Source organism: Rhodnius prolixus, unplaced genomic scaffold, assembly GCF_049639745.1.
Source record: "Rhodnius prolixus isolate KJV_2025 unplaced genomic scaffold, Rpr scaffold_9, whole genome shotgun sequence".
NCBI classification, from domain to species: Eukaryota; Metazoa; Arthropoda; class Insecta; order Hemiptera; family Reduviidae; genus Rhodnius; species Rhodnius prolixus.
This window is the reverse complement of record NW_027411604.1, coordinates 1,064,579-1,083,706: the sequence shown is the minus strand read 5'-3', so window position 1 is coordinate 1,083,706 and position 19,128 is coordinate 1,064,579. Positions and strand designations below refer to the sequence as shown.

The 19,128-nt window shown below is 35.8% G+C and overlaps 1 protein-coding gene and 1 long non-coding RNA gene across 2 annotated transcripts in view; both read left to right on the top strand.

Moving 5' to 3' along the window:
* The window catches only part of LOC141454742 (uncharacterized), a 56,606-nt gene extending 48,023 nt beyond the window's left edge, over window positions 1-8,583 (top strand). Inside the window, exons 2-3 of the long non-coding RNA XR_012458926.1 lie at window positions 6,749-6,773; window positions 6,857-8,583. This is a non-coding gene — a long non-coding RNA (uncharacterized lncRNA). The remainder of the gene's footprint in view (window positions 1-6,748; window positions 6,774-6,856) is intronic.
* The window catches only part of LOC141454740 (LHFPL tetraspan subfamily member 6 protein-like), a 603,704-nt gene that overhangs the window by 482,626 nt on the left and 101,950 nt on the right, over window positions 1-19,128 (top strand). The gene's annotated exons all lie outside the window — the stretch shown is intronic.

Sequence of the window (19,128 nt, the reverse complement as noted above, 5' to 3'; positions counted from 1 at the left end):
CCGCAATACATCTTAGCTTTGCGGGTTTAGCCTCTAACCGCTCCGGCTATCGTGGCGACTAGCAAACATACTGTACTGTAAATTTCTCATATTAACCATTAAAGGTATAGACTGGGGAATATAGGCTAGTACCGCAATACATCTTAGCTTTGCGGGTTTAGCCTCTAACCGCTCCGGCTACCGTGGCGACTAGCAAAGATATTTTACTGTAAATTTCTCATATTAACCATTAAAGGTATAGACTGGGGAATATAGCCTAGTACCGCAATACATCTTAGCTTTGCGGGTTTAGCCTCTAACCGCTCCGGCTATCGTGGCGACTAGCAAACATACTGTACTGTAAATTTCTCATATTAACCATTAAAGGTATAGACCGGGGAATATAGCCTATTACCGCAATACATCTTAGCTTTGCGAGTCTAGCCTCTAACCGCTCGGCTATCGTGGCGAATAGCAAACATACTGTACTGTAAATTTCTCATATTAACCATTAAAGGTATAGATCGGGGAATATAGCCTAGTACCGCAATACATCTTAGCTTTGCGGGTTTAGCCTCTAACCGCTCCGGCTATCGTGGCGACTAGCAAACATACTGTACTGTAAATTTCTCATATTAACCATTAAAGGTATAGACTGGGGAATATAGCCTAGTACCGCAATACATCTTAGCTTTGCGGGTTTAGCCTCTAACCGCTCCGGCTACCGTGGCGACTAGCAAAGATATTTTACTGTAAATTTCTCATATTAACCATTAAAGGTATAGACTGGGGAATATAGGCTAGTACCGCAATACATCTTAGCTTTGCGGGTTTAGCCTCTAACCGCTCCGGCTATCGTGGCGACTAGCAAAGATATTTTACTGTAAATTTCTCATATTAACCATTAAAGGTATAGATCGGGGAATATAGCCTAGTACCGCAATACATCTTAGCTTTGCGGGTTTAGCCTCTAACCGCTCCGGCTATCGTGGCGACTAGCAAACATACTGTACTGTAAATTTCTCATATTAACCATTAAAGGTATAGACCGGGGAATATAGCCTAGTACCGCAATACATCTTAGCTTTGCGAGTCTAGCCTCTAACCGCTCCGGCTATCGTGGCGCCTGGCTTCAATATATATTCATAACTAAAAGTAATATCCTTTTTTTTTTTTAGGAAAGCCAAGTTCCTGTTTAAAGTCAAAAAGAAAGCGGAACAAAAATTATATAAATTTACCCATTCTTTACCTGAAATATTTTTCAAATTCAGGTATTTAAATAAAAAATTTTAAAAAAATGAGATTTTGAAGTTTTCAGAATTTGGAAATTATTTTATGAATTGTTAAAATTCAATTTAGACGAAGTTTTGGTGCAATTAGCATGTAATTAACTTTAAAAAAGACGCATGATTTTGTTTATTTGTCTGCTTGAGAGAGAGTGGATGTAAGAGAGAGAGAGAGAGGACAGAGGATTGAGGATAATAGAGCTGGTCGATTAGCCGAAGATTATAATGGCTGTGGCAGTAAAGTTGAGGCTAGGATCTCCTCCTTACCCCGAGGAAGTTTGGATGCAGACCATTACTACAAGTTACCGCCAAGGAAGGCAGCTTTACACTTACAATTACAAAGGATATAGGGCAGTTAAGGGTAGAGCTCTAGGTAGTTAGAAAGGGAAGGTTCCTTTAAAATAGATAACTCCAGTGTTTGGCCTAGGTAATAATAGGGGAGATGTAAAACTATCCACACAGTACTGGTGCTGAGCAGGAGGCGGTAGTGTTGATAATAAGAAGTTGCTGCCCCAGAATAGTGAGAGCTGTGGCAGAGCTGATGGTGTTTCCAAGTAAAGCAGTGGCGCGGCGGAGGCGGCAACTCTCAGCAACATGGTTTACCTTCCTTATTACCCATATACTTAACACCTTGTATGGCCGCCTAGACATTGGTCGGAGTATTCCCAGCTGCCTGTTACAACATGTAATTAGTATACTTACAGGAGTATATCAGTCCTCTGAGAGTGTGACTCAGTATGATGACATCACACCGGCTCACTTTAGTTTCAGTATTACACCGCCTCCAGCGCAAGTAGTATTTCAACTCGTTCGTACTAAACGTTATGTATTATCTCGATTATGTCCTCAAAACATCTTTCACTTCCAGGATGATTTCCTTTTGTTTTACTTCCTTCCTCTCATTTCACTAGTAAAGCGATGTCAGTGTAATCGTTTTCTGATTTTCGATTTTGAGATTTTCCAGAAAAATATTCGTCCCCTGAGTTCGAAAAGAAAAAAATGGTTTTTACCTTTCGGCTTCGAAACACTGTTGTAATATACCAGGTTAGGATACCAGGTCCAGGTCCTTCGAGAACCGCAAAGAAATTAACAGTAAAAGGAAGAAAAGGATCAAAACAGGACTAAAACTATTGCCAAAATAGAGTTTTCCTCTGAAAATTGTATTCATATCACTATTATTTATTTATTTTCTTCATTTGTTTTATTCATTATTTTTTTATTCACTGTTTTTGGTACATTTATAGTATATCCCATGATCTGGATAATTCTTGTGCAAGGTGTACTGTGAGCTGTGGTGACGCTGAAACCCCTTAAGTGATTGCTAGCAACAATCAACCCATGCGGGCGAGGAAGATCCTAAAGGGAGATCTTTGGCCTCCTTGAAGAAGGAGAGAGGAATAAGCAAGCCCCATTTCCGGCACATAGATATTGTCTTCTCTTCTAAGGCATCAAAAAATATCGTGACAAAATCTTAAATTTCTGGTATTCATAGACTTCCTGTTTACAATAGTAAGAGAAATAAGAAAAGTAAATAGAAACCATGGCAACAGAAATATTACAGCATCCAGAGAATGAAAGGGCAAATACAAAAAAAACCTATCTGTCTCTCTTCAAATATATTATTATATAAACTTATAATAATGCCTATATAAAAGTATGATATTTGTATAAGCCGAGTAAATGGTTTGTGCAGTAGTATATAGTCCGAAAGATGAAGAAGAGCTAGCCTCCCACATTCTTATATTTACAGACTTTTAAAGTTCAAGAAAAGCTCACCCCTTTAGTTTTTCTTCAATTTCCACCTTCATATACTACAGCCAAAAAAAAGGGGGAAAAACTCTTTAAAGAAAACTCTGTCCATAACTTTTACTGTATAATATAGGTGATACTTTAAACTGAATATGCGTGGTTTTCCAATTTTTTATTATTATAGTTTTGAGCAAATCTGTATATATATATTGTATATATATATATATAATCTGTATATATATAGATTTGCTCAAAACTATATATATATATATATAGAGAGAGAGAGAGAGTATATATATATATATATATATATATATATAGAGAGAGAGAGAGAGAGAGAGAGAGAGAGAGTATATATATATATATATACATAATTTTCCCGATCTTAGAAAAAGTTTTTAAATAATATTTGTCGGCAAGTACTTGAAGAAGTTTAAAAATGGACAGATTAAAGATACCGCATCAATTGATATGATGCTAATAAAAAACTTTTTCAATTGTTGCACAAATCTTGAAGTCGCATTTTTATACAAAGCTAAGGGGTCTTATTGGCGAGAAATAACTGTAGTTGGTGAGTGGCTAAGATAAGATTAAGATTCTAGTAGGGCGGCCTTGAAGGCCTACGCCTTGGATCTATTGTGGCTCCTGCCACTCTAGAGCTAGCCGTACAGACCCGTTCGTTTAATCAGACTCTTAATTCTTAGGGAGCGACTCTTGGGGTAAAGCTCCTCAGGCCTTGGTTTTTTTTCCCCTCCCCTAGAAGTAACATCCTTAGCCAGGACAAGCCCCTCACACTGACACAACTCGTGCCCGTTGTCTGGGCTAAGAATGTCGCTCCTCGCGGATGGGGGGAAAAAAACCTAGACCTGCAAGCTTTATCCAGTAACCACTCTCCAGAATTAAGAGATAGTCTCAATTAAACGGAGCGAGCTCTAGAGAGTAGTGGGGGAAGCCACAATAGATCCAAGAATCTGGGTACCCCTAAACGGCCCAAATTCTTCCACCCTCTCAATGCACCTTTTTTTTATAATCTGCGTAAGATGAGCATATTACGGACGGCTTACCTTGGTGTGGAACTTGGATAGAAGTCTAATGATAAGCCTAGAATTAAGTTGATAGACTGCCGTAGGTCTACGACGCCATACTGCGTCACACTAGACGCTGCGTGGAAGTAAGAAACAGACTATAGGTAGTCCTCGACTTACGACGTTGATCCGTTCCTACGCGGCGTCGTAAACCGTTTTATAGACGTAAGTTGGAACATACGTAAACTGTACCATATACAGTACAGTACAGTACTGTATTACCATAATAACAGTGCAGTACTGTAAGCACTTAGCCTATCCTAACACAGTACCCTACATAATTATCACAAAACACATAAAATACTGTACAGTACGTTTAATAATGAAATGAAACAGTAATAAAAAACAGTAGTGTAGTGTAATAAAAATTTCAATCTACTGTACAGTACTGCACACCAAAACACGTACAGTAGTTCGCGGGCTTTTCATAGTACAGTACAGTACTGTAAATGGGAGTCGTAACCACGAAACGTCGCAACTCGAGACCGTCGTAACCCGAGGACTACCTGTATTGCTTAGCACCTTGAAGTTACATTTGGTACTTAGCAAGCATCCACCTTCTTTCCTTGTTCGCGAGCTTTGCTATTACCACTCTAACTCCCCATTTCATACCCTATTTTAATCAACACGCCTTTAGGACCTTATTTTTTATTTGTTTTTCCGGCGCATCGACAGCTTGGTCATTAGCGCCGTCTCGTTACATAAACGAGTTACGTACTCGGATGGCACTCCTATATCCTTTACAGCTTCCATCGGGAAGTAGTGTGGAGCCGAGGGACACTTGTAAGACTTATTGTACACCTTTTTCTTAATTTTCCCCCCAACCAAACCACTAAATGAGCTCTACAAGAGAAGGTTAAGTTTCCCAGTAAAGGTTGTAGGAGGAAAATTTTTAAACGTTCCAAAACACCCAGTATGTTTTCATAAATGGTACTTTCTCTCTTTTTAAAAGGAATCCCCCTCCTTGGCCTGGTATAAAAGAAAAATTGCAGTCCAACAAAGCTGTGAAGGAAACTTGAAAAGAAGGAAGAAAGGAAATAATGAAAACAAAATAAAAAGACGTTTTCACGATTCGTTTAGAGAAAGTTTTTCCTTTCCCCCCTCCACCTCTTCCTCTTCACAGTGCAAAGAAGAAAAAAATTAATTTTTTGCTCACTAGCTTTGCTTTACAGCTCTACTTGGCAGCCCCTCCCAGCCAAAACATGTCCTTACTTCTTTCTAGATTTGCTACTACTCTGAATTTCTTACAGCCTCTCTTTTACTTTTTCATTAAACTACAATCTAAGTACTTGATTGGGAAAACGTGAAAAAGCTGTATAAACTTTTCAATTTCTTAAGGTTGAATTTTCAAACAAAAAAAAAAAGAAGAGATAAATGAAAAATTGTACATTTCTTTGGTTTGCTCGTGAAAATGTCAACTTATTCTTTTAATTAAAAAATTTTACGGGAGTTTTCTTTTAACATAAAACAGAAAGAAAATTGGTTTCTGTGAAGGAAAAATACAAAAAACTTTAAATAGGATTTATTTTAGAAAATGAAGCAATTTCTAAACTCATGTTTTTTTTTCGTAGGCTAGATTCGCAAAGCTAAGATGTATTGAGGTACTAGGCTATATTCCCCTGGTCTAAATCTGTAATGGTTAATAAAAGAAATTTGCAGTAAAGTATGTTTGCTAGTCGCCACGGTAGCCGAGCAGTTAGAGGCTAGACCCGCAAAGCTAAGATGTATTGAGGTACTAGGCTATATTCCCCTGGTCTATATCTGTAATGGTTAATAAGAGAAATTTGCAGTAAAGTATGTCTGCTAGTCGCCACGATAGCCGAGCGGTTAGAGGCTAGACCCGCAAAGCTAAGTTGTGTTGCGGTATTAGGCTATATTCCCTGGCCTACACCTTTAATGGTTAATATGAGAAATTTGCAGTAGAGTACGTTTGCTAGTCGCCACGGTAGCCGAGCGGTTAGAGGCTAGACCCGCAAAGCTAAGATGTATTGCGGTACTAGGCTATATTCCCCGGTCTATACCTTTAATGGTTAATGTGAGAAATTTGCAGTAAAGTATGTTTGCTAGTCGCTACGGTAGCCGAGCGGTTAGATGCTAGACCCGCAAAGCTAAGATGTATTGCGGTACTAAGCTGTATTCCCCCGGTCTATACCTTTAATGGTTAATATGAGAAATTTGCAGTAAAATATGTCTGCTAGTCGCCACGATATCCGAGCGGTTAGATGCTAGACCCGCAAAGCTAAGATGTTTTTCGGTATTAGGGTACCACACCTAATTTGGTTGTTAGGCGTATAGCACGCCTGAAAAAATTGGCACTTACTAAACTTAGTAGCAGAAGTACGAATTTTCACCTATTCGCAAGCAGGAAAATAATTTTCGATGCTTTTAAAGGTAATCCCACGTATTTGCTGTTATAATAATAAGTTACTGGAGGTAATCAAGTCAACATTCTAGTAGTTTTCAGTTGGTCAATTATCTTGAAAGCTTGACCAAACTATCAAGTCCTACAAACTGCCAGATGGCATGAATTTTCCTGTCAGAAAAGCTGTGTTTTATTTCCTTTAGATTGTTGGGAAAATCTAATGAATTCATTGATATTTTATTACTTTAAAAGAAATCATTAATAATATTAATTTTCTGTTTTTACAGGTAAGGACATGCACAGTATTATTATGTGAGTAAATTTAAAATTTTTCATTTCATAATTTCTGCTTTATTTTTCGCACTTATGCGTGCATGAGCATGTGCTTTTCTTAGATTCTTTGATGCTTCCAAAGCCCAAGAAATGCTGAAGAGAATTGATGTACCTAAAAAATAATGTCACATCTGGTACGCGCCACATTGAAGCGGCAGACGTCCAGCAGATGTCCGATGGAAATCCACTTTTCTTGGCATAGCAAAAATATGTCGTTAAGTGTAGCCGTCAAAATGGTGGTGCACAAGTGGGGATAGGTGGGGATGGAAACTTCAGGCAAAAAAGGAAGTGACGAAATATTGTATTATTTAAGGTACACGTCAAAGATCAATTTAGCATTATTTAAAGACCATTCAAGTAATACCATTCAAGACCATTAAAGGTATAGGACCGGGGAATATAGTCTAGTACCGCAATACATCTTAGCTTTGCTGGTCTAGCCTCTAACCGTTCAGCTATCGTGGCGCCTAGCAAACAAACTTTACTGCAAATTTCTCATATTAACCATTAAAGGTATAGACCGGGGTAGCCTAGTACCGCAATACATCTTAGCTTTGCGGGTCTAGCCTCTTAACCGCTCGGCTGCTGTGGCGCCTAAGGCTGGAAACATAGTGGAGCGGCGAGCAAAGCGGCGATGATAGCGAAGAGCAAAGCGGCGAAATCAAACACAAGTAAACATATGGGACCGCGCATAGTGGCGAGCAAAGCAAAGATAGAGCAACGCTATCTATAAAGAGTAGAGCGAAGCGTTATGACATGTTTGATTTCTTCGCTCTCATCGCGCTCAATTTGTAAAGGTTATTTTTCAAAGGTTATGGATATTGATACATTATTGGTTGTTTGTTTAAAGAAACCTCTGTGGGGCCATAGTATTTGTGAAGCTACAATAGTTTTTAATAATTAATAGTTTAAATTAATTAACAATTAGTAGTTAATGGAGAATTCAGGTAATTTTTGCTACATTTAATTTGGTTCTCAATCCCTTAATGCTAACTTTCATCTAAATACTAGGCAAAATTAAATTACATTTTCACGTCCTACTACTTCTGATCAGGACGAATTCTCCAATCCTTCTTCTGTAGCGTCGTACTACTCCAGTTTTTCAGATGAACAACATTAATTTACGACAAATCATGGTGTAGTGATTTAATAAAATTATTGTGTTTTTTTAATTGACTAATTTCTTTTTATCTGCATATATTTCTATTTTATTTTTATTTATTTTGATTTTCTTATCTTAAAGTTACTGCTAGGATTAATGGGGTTACACAGATTTGTATTTAGTAAATAACCTACATAGTTAATTTTTCTATATTGTGCCTAACTCATGTTATGAGCTGTATTACTCAAAAACAATAAAATTTGATTTTGATTAATGGGGTTACACTGGGCTAATATGTAATCAAATGTTGATATAGACATTCGAAAATACGCATGAAACTTGCCAGGATGCTCCCGAAGTTGTTGGTACAAGTGATGAAATTCACCAAGTTCATTTCTAAACTTATTTATGTCATGTACACTGCAGCTCCTACTACTAAGCTGCTGCAAATACCAAAGTTTCAACGAAGAATTTTCATATAAAAATATTTCCTCCATCTTGTTTTGTCAAAAGGAGAACGCGACTAAGCTCGTCACTATGTGCATGCGAATCTTTGCTCGCTGCTCGTCGCTCTCTTTGATCTGAAGTAGCTATCATCGCCGCTTTGCCCGCCGCTCCACTATGATTCCAGCCTAACACAGTCAACGGCCTAGCTTAACAGCAACGTGAGCGACAGCTACATTATTCCTTAAAGAAAATAATTATTATTATTTTTAATTAAGTTACTTAATGAAGTAAAATGTAAAGAATAATATAAAAACAATAAGCATTTTTATTTTGTTTTTGTCTCAGATAGAAAACAATAAATTATTATTCTACAAGAACAAGTAGAAAAGAGAAACTGTTATGACAAATACATATTTAAAAAAAAAACACCTGTATAATTTGAGCTCTGCATTTCCTTAATTAAAATACAATAAATCTATTTATACTTGACAATGTGTTCTCATTTAATTAACCCCAGCAACTGGTTAGACTTGAAAACAAAACAGGAACAACAACAAAAAAACAGGGAGATTTAATAAAGGGAGAGTGGGGGGAAAAAAAATCCTGATTTTAAAATTAGGCAAACAAAACAAAAAGTGGCTAATTTATCACCTGTTTGTTGTAGTAATGGATTCAACATTTCAACAACATTATTTTGAATAAATAATTCTTTTTTTGTTTTTGTTTATTCTGAATCTGTTGATTAAAAAGAGGAGATAAAACATAATAATGATAAAAGAGGGGGGCCATCGCAATGAAAAGAATTCTGAAAAGAATATCTAAGCTACAGAATTTTGCTGTCTTTATACTTTTTCGAGAGATAATCATTTATCATCTTTTCAATACAATTTCAGCACTTTAATATGGACAGTTTTTTGCCTCTTTTTTTTTTAGAGATGGGGTTGGCTAAACATCTTTCTTTTTCTTTTTTTGTACTGTTCTCTTTTATTTATTATAATTCAGCCATGTTTAACTGTAATGTATACCTTGTTAGAGGATTAATAATTTGTTAAAAATAATTACTTCATTTTATAGAATAAAATATGCTTCTTAATTTGACATTAAAATAATTAAGAACTTTAAAAGTTTGGGAAGTATTACTCCTATATTAAATTAAACGCAATTGTGATGTGTTCAGATAGATTAACAGCCAACTATGGGAAGGGAATGGATTAGCCGTGGGGTTAGCGTATTGCATTCCCATGCAAAGGTTCTGGGTTCGAATCCAGCTGTTGGTCTCTTAGATTTTTTTTCTTTCTACAGCTCACTGATAGGTGATGGATGGTGTTGTCTGTAACGAGAGAACACTGGAAGTGTACTGAAAAAAAAGCTCCGGGTGCCATAATAACCTTAGTTCTTGATGCGCCTTAAATTTTTTTTTTTTTTAATTAAATAAAATAAAGTAGGGGAGAGGGGGGCCACATTTGAACAGAATTAACATTTTCTGTTTACAGAGTGCGCACAGAATCGTATTATTGAACCTTTTTATTTTGTTTTCTACAACTTTCAAGTCTTCTTAACAGATCTATATCAATAAACAGTTGGTACTTTACGTACATATCTATAATTTTTTTAATTTAAAAATGTTGTGTCAAATGTTAATATCTGCCCCACTGGTGGGGTAGCTTTGAACACAATATAAAATAGAAAGAAATGGTATTACTTTACTCTGAATCTATCTCCTATCAGTTATTTCTCTCGACTACTACATTACTTTCTCTTTTAAACCACTGAAATCTAGTTCAAAAATCAAGAATGACTCAGTTCAGGGATGTTGTACCCGAAGTGGTGATGGGTTCAGGAAGTTTGAACAAAATATTCGGGTTTGTTGCGCTTTTTAATGTAGTAGGTTCGGACCACTTTCCCCTTCTCTGCGATTAAACAGAAAAAAAAGTCACAAACTTGCAGTGGTCGGTAGGGCGGCACATTCTAACTGGTGATGTAGAAATGTGGTGCCCCTCTCCTTCCATAAAAGAAAATATAATATCCAACACTTTTTGCGAGCAAATAGACCTTTCTGTAAATACTAGATTTTTGAAAAATACGAATTCCAAATGTTAAATATGGACTAACAATACCTTACACCTTGTCCACTACAATCTTCACAATACACTTCCCAAAACTGTAACAAAAATTTTACTTCCACTTTACAAAACTCAATTCTGGACTTCACCGAACAATGAAAACGGAAGGGAAACTCTGTCAATTATACACAACAGGTCTACCACCAACATATGGAGAAAATTACTAATCATAAATGTGTTTAAATATTTGGCGAGAAATTAAAACTGTTCAAAGGTGCCCCCCCTTCTCCCCTGTAACAAAAACATCATGTACCACTGTGCGTAAAATGTTCCGCAGTATAATCATTGATTATTTGAATTCTATATAGAACACCCTGGTGCTATTAAGTTCGCATTAGTTTCACATTTAGTCTCTTTCCCCCTAAAAGCACAAGCTATTGCTATAAGGGGGGGGGAGAAAATTCCTTGTCTATTAAAGGTTATAGTATTAGAAACCTTCCCCAGACTGTTTACCCCAACAGTAAATTAGTCAGGTATTGGCTCCCAGTTCAAGATTTTCAAAATGATACTCGGGCCACCCACCCTCGCCATTACCCGAAAGTAAATCGGCACTTGGCTGGGGCTTTATTCGAAGAGCAGATGTTTTCACATGCTATAACACACGTTTCGCTGGTATTAACCATAAATTTCTAGTATGGTGAACGTGCAAAATAGGGGAAATACGTAGAAAGTTCATCTGAAGCTGATCTAATGGCGTACTTAAGCTTAATTGTCACTTAAGCTGGTAATGTTTTCTCAATTAATAGTTCGGTTCAGAAGGAATTTGTCGCATTCTATCGACATTATTATTAATTTGATCTCTTTTTGATACAATTCTAAGTTACAATAATATTCAATTATATTCGTAAATTATGGTAAGAATAAGTCATGTGAGTATCCATACGAGATTATTTTCTTGAGAAAGTAAAGTGAAACTGCCGAATATTGGCGAAAACTATTCGAAAATGATCTTTACTTATTATCAGATTTCTAGAAAATAGAAAATGATTATTTTTCCGAATAATTTGTTAGTTTTTTTTCAATATCTACGTAACATTAATATTATTCATAAAATAACAAGAAAAGTTAATAAAATATTAGAAAATAATAAGAGATTTAGTAAAATAAGAAAAAGGTATTGAAGCACCATTGTTAATACCGCCCTGATCCAGCCTTGCCTCGCTATCATTGGACGGGGCGTGGTTACACTAAAGGTGGGCGTGACCCGCCCACAGTCTGCATTCCTACTACGCTGTGATTGGCCACAACTTTAAACGTGATTATATCAATGAAATAATTAATTTAAAAATTTTTTTCCAACATTTCTCCCATAGGTATTTGATAAACTTTCCAAATAAGCAAGAAAAAAAAAATCCCTTTAAAAATACGATAAATAATATTTCTTTTGGAATGATACTTCATGTTTTTCACAATTATCGTTAACAGAAACAAAAAAGTTGAGAATTTGCATTGTTTAATCGTGAAATAGATAATAGAGAAATGGGCTAGTTAGCCGCCATTAAATAGGCTGTAAGCTTACTTTATATGGTGGAGAACTCTAGCGGCAGTTTCTGTAAACATAAATGCAGTTTCTACATTCACATTTAACTACGTTGACGACTCACTAGACTCATATTAGGACACTACACTCACATTTAACCATGTTGATGACTCCACTAGACTTATATAAATAGATCTTACACTCACATTTAACCATGTAGGTGATTCGTTAGACCTATAGGTATAGAGTCCTATACAGATAGTCATCTTACTCGTACACATATTTAACCATTTTGACAACTCACTAGACTTATATAATACTATCTTACACTCACTTTTAACCATGCTGGTGACTCACTAGACTTATACAGAATCTCCTCCTTAAACTCACATTTAACCATGTTGGTGACTCACTAGTCCTAAGTAGGACCACCTTACACTCATATTTAACTATATTAGTGACTTATTAATATACAGGACCACCTTACACTCACATTTAACCATGTTGGTGACTCTCTAGACCCATATAGGACCGACCACCTCATACTCATATTTAACTTATTTTTTCCGCATTTCATGTAACCTATTTTTGTATTAGTCTATTTTATTGTCAATCTATCTACTATCAATCTATCTCCATGTTGGTGAAGTAAGTGATCTGAGCTACTTCTTTTTCACCTTTGCTATTCCATTCTAGTGCAAACCTTGCTTTGTAGTACGTTCCTGGACTAGAAGGATCCCCCCAAGTAAGACTACATTGCTCAGTTAATTTGTGAGTAATTGTTTCAGTCTTTTGCATACATTACAGTAAATCTCACTTTAGGTTACACTGAACTAACCTTTAATTGACTTGATGTTACAACTAAGTGTAGATCTTTTTCTATTAATGCGTGGAGAAAAACGATGGAAATGTAAAGATGTAAACTAGTTTAGGCAGTTACAGAGGGTTCTCCGGTAAGCTCAACAACCAGTCGTGGATGTTACAACTAACGTTGATCTTTTTCTATTAATTCACTGCGAAATAAAAGGTATAAAAATAAGGAAATGTGAGCTAGTTTTGATAGATGTAGAGTGTTTTCCAATAACGACAACTTTCATACAAGCCTGCCCTGGATCTTCCAGCAACGGTAGCTGTCTTTCTTTTTACTTATTACGAAAAAGGTAGAAATTTTAAGAAAAAGTGAGGCCTAATTAGGCCGGAGAAAGAAAGTTTTCAGGTAAGAAGATTAACTATACAGGTCAGTCCAAGATGTTACAACTAAGGTTGATTTCAATCTTTTCAATGCGAAAAAGGAAGGAAATATAAGGAACTGAGAGCAAGTTTAGGCAGATGTAGAGTGATTTCCGCTAACGAGAACAACAGGCCATCCCTGGATATTAAAACCAAGAAAGAAAATCTTTTTCTATTAATTCACTGCGAAAAAACAATGGAAATGTAAAGAAATGTTAAACCAGTTTAGGCAGTTGTAGAGTGTTTTTCGGTAAGCACAACAACCATACCAGGAGAGCGCTAAGATCTTAGAACTTAGGTAGATCTTTTTCTTCTTACTCAATGGGAAAAACGAAGGAAATTTAAGGAAAAGTGAGGTAATTAGGCCAGAGAAATCACAATTTTCTTCTTAGTTTTTGGAGGATTCACATTAACAAGAACTTGAATGAAGGGAAAGCACTTTCGTGATGACTGTGAGGGGTCTTCGGGTGTATTAGAAGATCAGAAGAATGAATGAATGATGTATATTTACAAAATATATAAAAATACATAAACAGAAAAGTAATACTTATTACAAAATAATATTCAACTACAAATAAATTCAATTATAAACAATGTAAAAAAAATAATAAACTATTCAAAAAAAATTTTTCAATAAAATAAAATTTCGCATCATAGACAATGGCCGTAGGCCGTCTGTCGAGTAGTTCCATTTAACTAAGTTTGTAAATATAAGTTTGAAAGTGGATGATGTATGTAAACTAAAAGAATAATAATGTGCACAACAAACGATGAGGGGCTAAACAATATAATAATAATGTTATAATTGCGTATTATTAATTTTTTTTATTTTTTTTATTTATATATTAATTATTATAATTAAATTCAGAGCATAACATTTTCCTGAACCGATATGCATCGCGGACATATTTATATAAATTATATAAGCTATTGACATTATTATTTCCATTTAATATATCAACATATTCCTGTCACTCCAATCTCTTTTTCCCAAAAAACCGTAACCTAAACTCAATTAGTACAGGGCATACTGATATAAAATGGTAGGTGTCCCCGTTCACATTCATATTACAGAGGGAACACATGAAGATTCTCTCTCTTTTCCACGGTTGGTAATTTAGTTCCAATAACTCCCCTCTGACACGGAAAATAGTCTGGATCAGATGTAAAATCACTAGTATCGTCAATATAACTGTTACCACATTTAAACATTTATACTGTTGGTGGAATTCGCTGTTTATAACTTTCTCCTGTAATATTGTTGCCTGTTGTTCACATAATTTGCCAATAAACTCTTTCAACCATCTCAAATGCTGGTCCATTAGAGATGAAACAGAGATTTCCAAATTATATTTTCCTGCTTGTACCAATAAAGCTTTATACCAGGACAACTTGTTTTCAATAATAATTTTGGCAAGAAGGATCTGGGCTTTGGTTCAGTACTTTGTTTAAATAATTAATATGTAGCCTGAGTGTATAATTGTAGAGTGGCTGACTACAGGTTTCTAGAAACAACATGTAGTTAGGCGTGTTGTTGGGCAGTTTTGTACAGTTTCTTCAGAAAATATCGCTGTAACTTCTCCACATCATCATGCTCCTCACCATCCCACACTTGAGCTCCGTAGTACATCACCATCCAGATTATATACCAGATTATATTAAGATTAGTATGGACCCAAGTAAGCTTCGCTGAAGAACCCCCAAAACAGTGAAGTAGAAAGTTTCTGGTTGCTTGTTGTTGAAAGCAGATGAGAAAGATGAGATCTAAAGAGTTGATGGAGAAGATGCGACGTAGAATATTTCTCAGTTTCCATGAAATTGAATTCCCCCTCCACCAAATTCATTTCTTTATAATTAAAACTTACCAGCTGCACAAGAACAAAATGATTAAAGAAAAATAATAATTCATCATATTTTATAATTTGATTCAACTTTGCCTTGATTATTTTCGTGATCAAAAGGAAATGAAATGAACGTATTATACCTGAATAAACGGGAGAGTAAAGTACATTTCCGTTTTTCATTCACTTATCTAAATTAAATAAAAGAAAATCAAAATATTATAATGTTTGTTTTAGATTTTATATATTTACATGAAAGTAAAAGTAATTATATATAAGTTCATTTAATTGGACCATATAATTTAAAAAAATGTCACAAGACTTAATTCTTTTATAATATAAAATTAATGAAATATGGAATGCTGGCTTAGCTTGTCCGAAAAAGGGTTATTTTCATTCTTAGAAAACCATATACTGAAGCAGGGCTGGGATGTTACAGTCTGGGTCGTCCTTACTTCATAATATACGAGTATGTTCAAACCAAACTGGAAAAAGCTGGAATTCTGGCCTAGATTGAAAAAGAGATATTTTTTGTACTTAAATAACCATTTACGAAATTAGGGATGGATGTAATCAGACTGGATGGGACTTGTTTCATAATATACGCTTTAAAATCACTGGAAATATGGAATTCCAGTTTAGAGAGACTGATTTTTCATTCCAAATAAAAATTATTCATTTGAGCAATGTTAGGTAGTTATAACAGACTAGGTTGTCCTTTTTTTCTTTTCATTATACTTGATTAAAAATACACAGGAAAAAGGCTGAATTCTGGCCTGGATTGTCCAAAAAGTAATTTTTAATGTCAGACTAACATTTACCTGAGCAATGCTATACCATAAGGTAATTGCTGAATGTTAAGGAAGAAAAGTTACTAGTTCAAAAACCAGGAAATTGTAACTTTGTTAGGTCACAAAAAAATGTAATTCCTGTTTTTGTGAACCCAAATGTACTCGTAAGTGAGTAAAGTAATTGCTTATTTTTTCAGGCCGGTTTTACGTCCAACTACCAAATTAGGTGTCGTGGACGGAGGAGATTAACAAACATAATATAATGTAAATTTCTCATATTAACCATTAAAGGTATAGACCGGGGGAATATAGCCTAGTACCGCAATACATCTTAGCTTTGCGGGTCTAGCCTCTAACCGCTCGGCTATCGTGGCGACTAGCAAACATACTTTACTGCAAAATTTCTCATATTAACCATTAAAGGTATAGACCGGGGAATATAGCCTAGTACCGCAATACATCTTAGCTTTGCGGGTCTAGCATCTAACCGCTCGGCTTTCGTGGCGACTAGCAAACACACTTTACTGCAAAATTTCTCATATTAACCATTAAAGGTATAGACCGGGGACTATAGCCTAGTACCGCAATACATCTTAGCTTTGTGGGTCTAGCCTCTAACCGCTCGACTATCGTGGCGACTAGCAAACATACTTTACTGCAAATTTCTCATATTAACCATTAAAGGTATAGACCGGGGAATATAGCCTAGTACCGCAATACATCTTAGCTTTGCGGGTCTAGCCTCTAACCGCTCGGCTTTCGTGGCGACTAGCAAACACACTTTACTGCAAATTTCTAATATTAACCATTAAAGGTATAGACCGGGGAATATAGCCTAGTACCGCAATACATCTTAGCTTTGCGGGTCTAGCCTCTAACCGCTCGGCTACTGTGGCGACTAGTAAACATACTTTACCGTAAATTTCTCATTTTAACCATTAAAGGTATAGACCGGGGGAATATAGCCTAGTACCGCAATACGTACATCTTAGCTTTACTGGTCCAGCCACTAACCGCTTGGCTATCGTGGTGCCTTATTATTTTTGTAAGTATATAATTATTTTGCAAAGGATATTATTTTGAATTGTAAAACGGAGAAGTCAACTCCTATGCTAATTTATGTATTTCATATAGCAATAAATAAATAATATACTTTTGTCTTTGACCACCAAAAATCGTAAGTTAGTGATTGTGGTGGTGGATATTGGCTGGAATTGTGACCTTTTTTCCAGAGACTTTATTAGCCGTCATTGATTTATTAGGATGTCAGAAGTATGGTTCACCTCTTTGAGTAAATTACTGTGATAATGAGGCCAAAAGTAAATTTTCTGTTAGATCTATTTAATATACAATCTTAAGATATTAAAGTGGTAATTATAAACTTTCTTTTCTTCAAAGAAGAAACTAGACTTAACCGATGATCTCAAAACAGTAACTCTTTAAGAATGTTAATAATTGCGTAGAAAAAACTGTAGAAACCTTTTGCTTGAACAGCTGATTCAAGTAAAAAAAAGAAGGAGCTTCAATTACTTTTATACAGTTTGAAACTTGAAGAAACTAATCAGGAGAAGCAGAGTAGCGGGTTGAGCTTTACTAAATAACGCCAGGAAAAGCTCCGCCCCTTCTTTCATTCCATCGCTTGCTGCTACTTCTCTTCTGTTTTTGAACTCACTAAAACACCGCCAAGTTTCTACATCTCTTTTGCGCTTTGAACGGTGCTACATTCTCCTTGTTATTTTTTTTTTTTTAAACACTCTTCGTATAACTTTTAGATTTACTTCTCCTCGATAACTTTCTCTTAACCTGGTGCTCTTTCAGCCTTTTCATCAGATACCCATACACTCGCACTTGCACAAGAAAAAGAAAAAGACGAAAATGGCCATTAATTTTCCTGTTTATACAAAGAAAAAGAATTCTGAAATTTATTATTTGCATTCTACGATAATCTTAATAAATAAATGTTGTTTCACAAGAATTAAATGTTCATAAAAGAATTTTGAACTAGTCTTAAAAGATAAGTCTGAACAGGTGAAACTTCTCAAAACAGACTACCTGGAAGACGCGATTAAAAAACAATGGGGAAAAGTTGGAATCATCTCCTAGTTTGCCTTCTTCTACTTCTTCTTCTTCTTCTTCTGGGGCACTAGTCCTGGAAGGACCTGGGCCTCCTCAACCAGCCTCCACCATTCCTCTAGATCGTGAGCTCTAGAACGCCATCAGGTCAGCTTCCACATCATCCAGCCACCTCATACGAGGCTTTCCTCGATGACGTCTACCCTTGGGAGGGCCAAAAAGCACCTAGCTTGCCTTACAAAATCTAATTTCTTGCGACTCACAATCAAAGTCAAAGATAGTGCTGGATAGTACAAGGTACGGTTCTGTCTTCATTAAGGGTTTAGGTACGCCATTTCCTTCTTTGGCCACCAGAATCTTTAAGTCAAAGATAAAGTGGTGGATATTGGCGAGAATAGTGACCCTTTTTTAATAGAAGAAAACAAGGATGTCCTCGCTTGAGATGGCTGGAAACCGACAACAGAAGGCTCCCAGAAGATGGAGACTCCATGCTTTGGATAGGGGACGAGTGGAATGCTGTACTGAAGGAGGCCAAGGTCCTTACAAGGACCGTAGCGCCCTATAGTAAGAAAGTAAGTGACCCTTTTCTTTGACACTTTATTAGGCGTCCTTGATTTGAATAAGGGGTACTCCGGGTGTGAGAAGGGTCAGTAGGCTTCCCTTTAAAGGACCATAATCTTTCGTTTTTATGTCCCTACATCTTAAGAAGACGAGTAGAAATGTGTTGCTAAAAATTCTTGCATTGTAGAAAATACCATTCTCTGATTCATTTTTCTGATTTTCTTTTTCTTTTTTTTTTTTTGAAATTGCCTTCTTCGATTTTCTCTAAAATATTTTTACCTGGAAAATTGTAGAAAAAAAGAATAAAATGTGACTTTTTTTTATTCTCACGAAGATGAAACAAGAAAATTGCAAAAGAAGACGAAACGCAAAGAAAATAGTTGAACAAGTTCTTCTTTATGAAATTACCTGTCACGTAGCGTGTGGAAGCCACGTAATTATCATATATATAGAAATATATCCGGCCAAGTTGTAGCAGCCGGATAAAAAGATTTCCTGTCCTGTACTTCTTTTTTCCAATACAAAAACGAACACAACAAGTTAATATTAATAACATTATGATATCTTCTCTTCTTTTTGCCAAAATAACATGTAGGGACTGAATATACGCAGGCTAAGTTCTCATTGTTATTGACTTAACAATAATAAAATAATAGCATAACTTACGTGAAACCAACCCGCATAGC